The sequence below is a fragment of the Nuphar pumila genome, chromosome 6, assembly GCF_984573655.1.
Source record: "Nuphar pumila chromosome 6, dmNupPumi1.hap1.1, whole genome shotgun sequence".
Lineage (NCBI taxonomy): Eukaryota > Viridiplantae > Streptophyta > Magnoliopsida > Nymphaeales > Nymphaeaceae > Nuphar > Nuphar pumila.
In genome coordinates, this window is record NC_143254.1 from 107,492,745 (window position 1) to 107,502,751 (window position 10,007).

General features: G+C 35.6%; 1 non-coding gene and 1 pseudogene across 1 annotated transcript; one reads left to right on the forward strand and one right to left on the reverse strand.

Moving 5' to 3' along the window:
• The first annotated feature begins 2,669 nt into the window (after positions 1–2,669).
• On the forward strand, positions 2,670–2,817 carry LOC149835594 (U1 spliceosomal RNA; annotated as a pseudogene).
• A 4,968-nt stretch (positions 2,818–7,785) lies between these two features.
• On the reverse strand, positions 7,786–7,857 carry TRNAG-UCC (transfer RNA glycine (anticodon UCC)). Its single transcript has one exon. It is a non-coding gene; the product is annotated as a tRNA-Gly (tRNA).
• Between the last annotated feature and the right edge of the window lie 2,150 nt (positions 7,858–10,007).

The window sequence follows — 10,007 nt, forward strand, 5'->3', positions numbered from 1 at the left end:
ATAAAAATTTTCCTTGTTAAAAAACATAACCGTTGCTATAAAACTATAGGCAAGTATTATGACAAATTTTTTTTAGGCCAAGGAGAAAACCTGTCATCATCCACCGCACATTGTCATCATGCCTTTGGTTGGCAGTTCCCCTTGGCAAATGAGTGCAATAAGGTTGAAAGAATCACATTAATAGTTGCATTGACAGTTGTATTCGTTCTCAAACCAATATGGATAGTTGCATTAGGAATGATATCTACAATTCCAGCGACAATTACATTTATAGTTACATTTGTAGCGATAGTGAAAGGGTTAGTGACCGTGGGAGCTCTAATCTAAAAACTAGTGTTAGTGATTTCGGAAGACAGTGATTTAGATAGAAATCTAAAATACGGACATTTATGGGTTCAATCTGAAAATTGTTATGGATTAAATTATAAGATTTTTTTTAGTTCAAAAATGAATATTTGTGAACAATGTGGATACCACTTAAAAATGAGTAGTTTAGATAGAATCGAACTTTTGAGGTCTCAAAATCAAAAGGGCGTGGAAACACATAGGAACTCTTGAATTAAAATTTAAAAGAGATGTAGCTCCAGTTCCTTCAGAAATGGTAAGATCTTTGGCGCAAAAAGAATGGGTTGATCCGTATCATCTTGATTTGGTTATGCTTCCTCTCTTTTTTGCATTTTTTTTTTCTATTTTAACAATACCGAGTCAAGTTCTTCTCCTACCAGTATCGAATAGAACAGGCTGAGCAAGATTTTCTTCATGTAAAACCTGCTCGATTTAGATCAGAAAAATTATACGAATTTTATGAAACCATGTGCTATGGCTCGAATCCCTAGCCTTTGGTTGGCAGTCCACCGCACATTTCCATGAGTTTTGAGCCATGGTCACCCCTAGCTATGAAGGCAAAAACCTTGTAACTAGCATTGGGAAACAAACCAAACCACTCATGGCTCGGCACTCGTAAAATAAGTTCGACAAGCTGTTTATGAACAATAGGTAGACTTATAGAAGCTTGTTAGGTAGTAAGAAATATATTTTAGATACAAATTCTTAGTTGTAGATAAGCCTACTCGGCCTGGACTATTATGGAGAGGGAAGAGGAGAATGGCAGCAGAGTGGGAAGCGGAAAATGAGCTTGGCTGGTCTCCACTTAGTGGAGGCGTGTGGCACGCCGCCACTCACAATCCAGGAGGACACACCCCCTGCATCTGATCCAGAGAACGGACATGTCTCCGGATATATTTCACACATTTTACATGCATTTTTTGTAATCTTATTTCCTCCCAGCTTTAAAACAATGAATTTTTTCCATATACACGTCAAGTCAAACACGGGTCATTTAACTCGGGCTCATTATGAGCTCGAACTCGGCTTGGCTTGCCACAAGAATGAGCCAAACTTAAACGCTTCAAGCTCGGTTTGTTCAGCTGGTTTACCTCGCGACCTGGCAAACTTAAAATGGGTCTAATTTACCCTTTTACATTTAACTTTGAATCTGATTCGGAATCCAATTGCACAATAGATTTGATTCAACAAGCATTACACCCAAACGGACCCTGATCCGTTTACATCCGCTGCTAGGGATGGCAGTGGAGCGGGGCGGGGGACAAGGTCTCCACCCCCGCCCCGCCTCAAGATTTTATCCTCCACCCCCGCCTCCATCCCCGGCGGGGAATGGATTTTATCCTCCATCCCCGCCTTCATCCCCCATTTCATGTCCTCCATCCCCGGTTCAAATGGGGATGAGGCGGGGCGGGGCGGGGATATTGCAGGGAAAAGTGGTTGGGGCGGGGTTGGGGCAGGGATCGTGGTGGGGACGGGGTGAGGCGGGGAAAAGTGCACGTCCATCCTCACCTCCACCCTCGGACGGGGATGGATTTTAACCTTCGTCCCCGCCTCCATCCCCGTTTCATACCCTTTATCCCCGGTCCAAACGGGGCGAGGCGGGGCGGGGCCCCGCTTTCCCCCGGTCCACTGCCATCCCTATCCGCTGCACTTGTCAACCCATCTCACAAAGAATCTATCAGTGGCATGAAACATCATTTTTGCATAGTCTTTAGTAAGAAAGGCCAAAAAACAAAAGGGAAAAACACAAATCAACCATGAGAAGCAAAAAATGGGCCCCCGTTAAGCTTGAAATGGTCATATTATAAGTTTTGCTTAGGCTCAAGTATTTATCACAACCAGTATGGTAATATGGTAACATCATAGTGACAAAAGTAAGAAACGGCAAAATCTCGGGAGCCAAAATCTCGTGAAAATTATTTTTTTTTGTAAGTCTCGCATTTTTTGGTAAAATCTCAGCAATCAAGATAAATTTTTATAAATAAATAAAAACATGTAAAAATAAAAACACATGATTGTTCTATGATAAATAGCCGATAAAAACATAAATATCATGTTTAAAATACAATATTTATATTTTTGACAAAAAAATTGCGAGAAATTAAAAATATCACAACAAATTAAAAATTGTGAGTAATTTCTCACTATATTTTCATAAGTCTCGCAAGATTTGTCGGGGTAACATGAAATTAAAAGGGTTAGGCCATCAAAAGCCAAACATTATATATATATATATATATATATATATATATAGAGAGAGAGAGAGAGAGAGAGAGAGAGAGAGAGAGAGGTTATAAAAGGCTTTTGGACTAACCTAGTGAGTCATACTTACCTGGACAGGGTCTATCAGCGCGACCAATAAGGCCGATGGCCTAGGGCACTTGGGATGAGATTTGTCCTACCATCTCCCCAAGTGGGAGAGTGGACGTCATAATTTGTGGTAGTGGGGGTATGTGTACGTGCAGCTCCCACCAATCCATTAAAATCATGATTTTTTTTGCAATAATTGTCATGATCTTCATTGGTTTTGACATAATTTTTGTTTATCCACAGCCACTTGCTTGTAAATTTTTTTTTTGAAAGGCAAGCTGGGGTTAGTCTGCCCCCCACCAGTTACAAACATACCATTGGGTTTAGAATTTGCAACATCCCGACACATGGTGATGAGCACTAACAACTCCTACCAAACAAGTGGTGCTCCCATTGGTTCACTTGGTGTATTTTTCTTCATTGTAGATTATGAATTTTTGAAAATTTGGCTAAGTATTTTGTAAAGTTGATAAAATCTTCGATTTTAGGTGATGTCAGTTTAGTCTGAGCAGGGTCCAGGACCCATTGACAAGATCAAAATGAGGCAAATAAGATTTGTAAAACTTTTTATTTTTGACCTTTAAAATCGAGCAAAATTCAGGTTAAATTCAGATGAAAATCAGGTAGTATATCATTAGATGCTTCTCGTAATTTTAAGAACATTGATATTTCATTTTTCTGAATTTGAGTTACGATTTACCCAAAAATCGTATTTTTTCAAAAATGACTCGTCTCTATTTTACCAGTTTTTGGATTGAATATGATCAGATCGTTTGATCCAAGTTGATATTAGATCTGAACTCAATCCAAGACCCATATTAACTACGATCTGATCTAGGTTGAGATCTATATAGATTTGGATCTTGGATTCAGATCCAAAACTGAAATTCAAGTCCAACCAAATTAAAGCTTTAAATTTAATCTAAAGGTTAAATTGAGTAAGAATTCCATGTTGAGAGGATTCCCAGAGGGAGAAGATACCCTCTGAAATATTTAAACAAATTAATTATTTAATAATTTAATATTAAATAATTAATAAAAATATTAATTAATTAAATTCAAAATTTTATTTATCTGGATACGGTGAAACTCCACATTTGGTAGAACTCTACTTAGATAGGTGTTCTAGATAAAATCTAAATTAGTTAATAAAAATAAAATAAAATAAATAATAATAAGAGGATAAATAGTAGTTAGAGAGAGATAGAGTTCTACATTTGTAGAACTCTATCTTCTATATAAGGACTTTAGAGAGGATGATACTCTCTCTCTAGAAGACAAAAAAAATTATAAAAAGGTCTAACTCGTCTATCTCTAGATTTTGTTTTCTAGAGAGAGAGAGGGAGAGAGAGAGAGAGAAGGAAGAAGGGAAAAGAGAGAAAGAGAACAAAAAAAAAGGAAGAGGAAGAATAAGAAGAAATGAGGAAGATCTATTTTTTTCACCTATTATCTAACGATTCTCAGATCTGTTTTTCGGTTCCAACTAAGGTACAGGTTTCTCTCTAGGTTCAAACAGGGAAGAACTGGGTATAACTCAATTTATACATAAATATTTCATGAGAAAAAGGAAAATCTATTTTAAAAATGATATATATATTCTTATATAGAGTGACATTTTTTTATTTCCCTTTTGTCGTGTTGATTTCCCTAAAGTATCCACTGCTTAAATATGTGTGATATTGATAGTAGTCGATCTTTCTTGTTGTGGAACTAATACATATTAATGACCTTTCCTACTTATGCATGCAAATATACATGATACATTTATTCAATATCGATTTTAATTTCTATTTTTTGTATAATGAAAATACATGTTGACAAATTTATATTTCATGAAATTCTATGTTCACGCACATAGCCAGAACACATATTTATGTATATATAGTTTGGCTAGCTGCATCACGATTCTGGTTTGGGATCAGATCTGACCCAAACCAAAACTATCATAGAACCAAACACACACACACAGTGTGTGTGCGCGCGTGCGTGGGACTGACCATGCGAGGTCTGGTTTGGATCGGATATGATCCAAACCAGATTTGTCATAGATTTCCAGCATGCTGTCATTAATACTGTTGTATTAAATATGTTAAAAAAGCTGCCACATGTATATGCACAAAAGAAATCGGTTGGTTGTTAAAGATAATAAGAGAACCAAAATTTTTGGTTATATGTACAACAGATTCCTCTTTCCAGCATTTTCATAAGTTTCATATTAATGTGGTTGTGAGGCTACCGAAACTATTTCTTTTCATTTTATGCATCAAAATTATTTATGATCTGTTGTAGTGTTGTCTTATTTAATTTTTTATGCTGCTAACTGCATATCGGCAAAGCTGGTCCAAATTTACTGAGCTTACACAAGTAAATCTGGACAGACCTGTCTCTTGTGCTCTCATGGACTAACGACACCTGGTTATATATATATATATATATATATATATATATATATATATATATATATATATATATATATATATATGGGCAGTGTCAACTGTGTGCACCTGTAGATTTGAACCGATCTGCCGATGCACATGTTATAGCAAGGTCACTTTGAGTGTGTTGGCCGACTGCTTTGATGGTCAGTCCTTCAAAACTGACTTAGCAAATCATTTTTTTTTATTCTTGGCCATTAAGCTGACTTGTGTAAGGTATGCTCAGAATTGTTATACATGTGATCTATTGAATGTTATGCAAGAAAAAAATTTGGATATGCGAATAGTGTTGTTTTTCATTAAATTTATCGTATATTTCTTGATTTCATAAGACTAGACATGTAAGGAGCATGAGCAAGTTGTTTATGCTCGATTTTATTTATATTATGTAGTTGTCATTATGTGGTTTGATGATATCACATGGGTTGGCATTAAACCAGCCTTAAAATCATGTTTGCCGAGTTATGTAAGCACGTTGTTAAAATGAATTTTTATGTTATCTTGTTTAAGCTGAATTTTTACTTACTTTCAATGTTGGCAAATGAGTTATTTTACTGTTGTTAAATGTACTCTATTTGTGATTTTGGTGAGCTGTTGTAAAGCAGAGCAATTCTGCGCATTTATGTGCAACATTTTTTGCTGTCCACTGCTTGTGACATGAGAAACATGCTGCTAACACCATACTAATGTTGTCCTGTGCATGTGCTGCAACATAGTTATGACTGGGTGGTTATGTTATACTTCTCGAAAAATGTAGATATGCTCATAATTATTTTGTATAAATGGCAATGCATTTATTGGATATCTTATGCATTGGATTTTCATATTTGCAATTGCTTATGTCTTACGCATGAAAAATTGTGAAGATTATTATATGCATGAGTATGATCATGTGCAAATGGATCATGAAAAATGCATGTTGCAAGCATTTATTCATATGCATATACAAATTGTTTTATATGTACATTCTTGTTGTATATGAATGAATGTGCATTATGGACATGTTTGAATAACCATGTGCAGGTTCACTAAAGATTTTGATAAGATGCATTAGTGGTCAGATGTGATCCATTGTAGGCCATGCGGGTCAGGAGCATGTGTTACTCCAAGAATTATTTTATGTATTACAAAATTCATTTTTGAAATTATTGCCTTTTTAATTTAATTACACTATTAGATTTTAGCGGGCCAAGTCTCGTGCTCGGTTTTGCATGTTGATTTGCAAAACAAATCTTGTATAAAGAATTTGATTTTTGGTTAATAAGATAAAAGATATAAACAATGTAATTAATCTTCTTCCTGAATGTTCCTTCTATAGTGTGAGAATCCTAGATGATGATTTTGAGAAAACTGTAAGGATACTAAAACTTCGTGTGCATTTGTGCTCCTAAACTCGATATGGTGGTTTACATCTCGACCATAATTTTAGAAAGTTTTCAACCACTTTTTCTGTGAGTGATGTTGTGACACAGTTGTTGTTTATACCAAGAAGGTAACATCAATGGATGTTGATTTTCCTGATGTCCCGATATTAGATATTGATTTTTAATGTTTCGATGAATAATGTTGATTCCTAATATCAATCGAGGAACAAGTGTGAAACTCAGTAATAAAATACAAATTATGTGTTAAGCTACAAGAGAACCTAACTTGAACTTTGAAAAATTTTGTGCCCATTTTGAGTACCCGTGGGTTTAATGAAAAGTAGAATTAAACTTATGTGCATTTAATAGGGACATGAATGCAAAAGAGAACTATGATAATAACTTAATAATTTATTCATCCATGTGCATTGAATTATGCATATTTACTGTTCTGTATTAGTTCATGCATTCTTAATTGTTATGTCTCATGTGAGAAATTATTATTGCATGATACTTTTAAATGCTTGAATGATAAATGGATTATGAGATGATTGTTGTTATATTCCTCTTAATATTTGTATGAATTTGATTTATACTCTTTTATTTTCTGTTTGGATTTTTTTAGAAAAATTCGTAAAAAGAATCTTTGGTTCTTACCCGGTGTTTCAAATATTTTTCTCAGGACCTGGAGCTCAGTGATGAGGTGACTGTCACATGGAGCCTGCGAGATTGTGTGACTAGTTTCTAATGTTTCTTGATAGTGTGGCTCTGGATTTTATTCATTATTTTATTTTTGTTCTATGACATTCATTTTATTGATTAATAAAGTTGGTTATTCGTTGGTTGGTTCAATGAAAAGATCTCTTGTGGTTTGGTAGTTGTTAAGTTTGTGAATCCCCGGATCCTTGGGTTTTGGTTTCCAGAATTGTTAATTTTTTTTTTTTTACTTTTCACAAGGGTTGAGGTCATTACACCACCTGCTCGTAAATTTGGAAAGCTTTTTCCAGTATAACTAGTAAATCCCGTATTTGAAAGAATCCACCAAACTTCAACATGCAATTCTTGAATTTCATTTTATGCAGTAGCATGCATGCTTTTCAATGATTAAAAAATATGAGGTTTGAAAACCAAGTTATAGGAATTTGGGGCTTTGAATACAAGGATCTCTACACTATTCAAATTCCATGATAGAGTTTCTTCAAATGTGTTTTTTCTGAAATTCCATCTCTCGTATTCCAAAATGATCGTCAAAAGAGTTGTTTTCCCAAATGATTGTCGCAAAAGAGACATTTTCTATAAAACAAAATAAAAATTTTCATCACATAAAAAAATGCGTTTGCCGGGAGTCGAACCCGGGTCTATTGCTTGGAAGGCAATTATCCTAACCGTTGGACTACAAACGCAATGCATGATTTGTTTACATGCAATAATACTTATGTGCTTATATTTAGATACATGGATTGCATCGAGGTAGATTCAACAGGTGCGAGTTAATTGGATTTGGATCTTTCAAAAGTTATTTGGATTGGGATATTTTCAAAAGTTTTTTGGATTTCAAAAAAACCACAAGGACACCAACTTTCAAGTTTTAAACACTAGAGCAGGTCGTGGATAGGGATGGCAGTGGACTGGGGGACAACGGGGCCTGCCCCTCCTCGTCCCGTTTGGACCAGGGATGAAACGGGGATGGAGGCGGGGATGAAGGTTTAAATCTATCCCTGTGCGGGAATGAAAGCAGGGATGGACTTACGCTTTCCCCCGTCCCCGTCTCAATCCCCGTCTTTTCCCACCCCACCTTGTCCCCAATCCTTTAAGGAATGACTATAGACCAAGGGGAAACGGGGCTCCACCCCGCCTCACCACCGTTTGGACCGGGGATGGAGGACATGTAACAGGGATGGAGGTGAGGGTGGAGGTTAAAATTCATCCCCGTGCAGGGATGGAGGCGGAGATGAAGGTTCAGATTTTGAAACGGGGCAGGGGTGGAGACCTTGTCCCCCGCCATCCCTAGTCGTGGATTTCAAACCTTGAAAGTTTGAGAATGTTCCCTAGCAGCTAGCCAAGTTTAGCTCCCAATTAGGATTTTGGTTTAAAATGAGTTTTTCCGACTCATTCACCTATTGGGGTATGACTGGACCAAGTAACCAAGATGCTGAGTCAATTAAGCGGGTTTTGCCAAGTTAATTCAGTGACTTCATTGGCAGCTTGGTTCCACCACCTTCCATAAGGGGGAAGTCAAAGGCAACCAACAGTTTTGACAATCAAACAGCTGTCTAAAAACCATGCATTTTTTTTATTTGAAGCCATTGAGAAGAGGAGAGATTAGTTAAGGTCATGCATGTCAACCGAGTAGGACCCTTCCTGATTCATGTTGGCTTGAATCCTGGAATTCAATGTTAACAGGCTTTTCTTTGCTCTCTCTCTCTCTCTCCATATATATATATATATATATATATATATATATATATATATATATATATATATATATATATATATATATATTGTGTGTGTGTGTCGGGTTTCTGAAGTTTTTTTCATGGTTTTCTCAATTTCGATCATACAAATATGTTCTACATGCTTGATTTTATAAGAATAGACTCTTGGAAGTATCCAATTCTAACACATGTATAGGTTTTTATAAGGTTTGAAAATCCATAGTCTAAAATTTTATAAATATTCAAGCTTAAAAATTTACGTTTTTTCATAAAAATTATCCAAGTGGCATTTTCTAGCAAATCGACTATGCCAATCATATCAGGATCAAATTTGCTAAAACAACCCAAAAACCTCCCCCACTCATGGTAGGCACCTACTCACTATATATATATATATATATATATATATATATATATATATATATATATATATATATATATATATATATATATATATATAGAGAGAGAGAGAGAGAGAGAGAGAGAGAGAGAGAGAGTAATGGGTCTGTGCTAAACCCATTTGGTGCCAAACTGCATTTTTAATGGGGTTTTCAGCTTCTTCGGTGCTTTTTATGAGGTTTCAGCCCTATAAATGTGTTGGGCATAGTCGATTTATGAAGAATCCACACCTGAATCATGTGTTTTCGATGAAAAATATGATGTTTGGAGCCTTAAAATCTTACAAAGATTTTGGACCATTGATTTTTTTGAACTTTATAAAAACCCACCCATGTGTTTGAATCAAATGCTTCAAGAGTTGATCCCTATAAAATCAAATACATAGAACACATGTGTATAGTCAGAATTTAAAAATAAAATGAAAAAAGCCGGAAAAACCTATTTACCACACGGTTTAGCTAAGACCCATTACTCTCTCTGTGTGTGTGTGGGTTGGGGGGTGGGCAATTTTTTTTTAGATTTTTTTTACATCAGACCTTATGGATGTGATATAAAAGATAGTGGAAAATGAATTTTGAATCATATCTGACGTGCAACCAGCTTTTTTAAGAGCTTCAAAAATTAATGGCCCACGATGTACCAAAATTTTATGATACAAAATTATATGTTTACATTGAAAAAGTATCGATCCATGGTTCTATATATCCTTAGTAAACAAA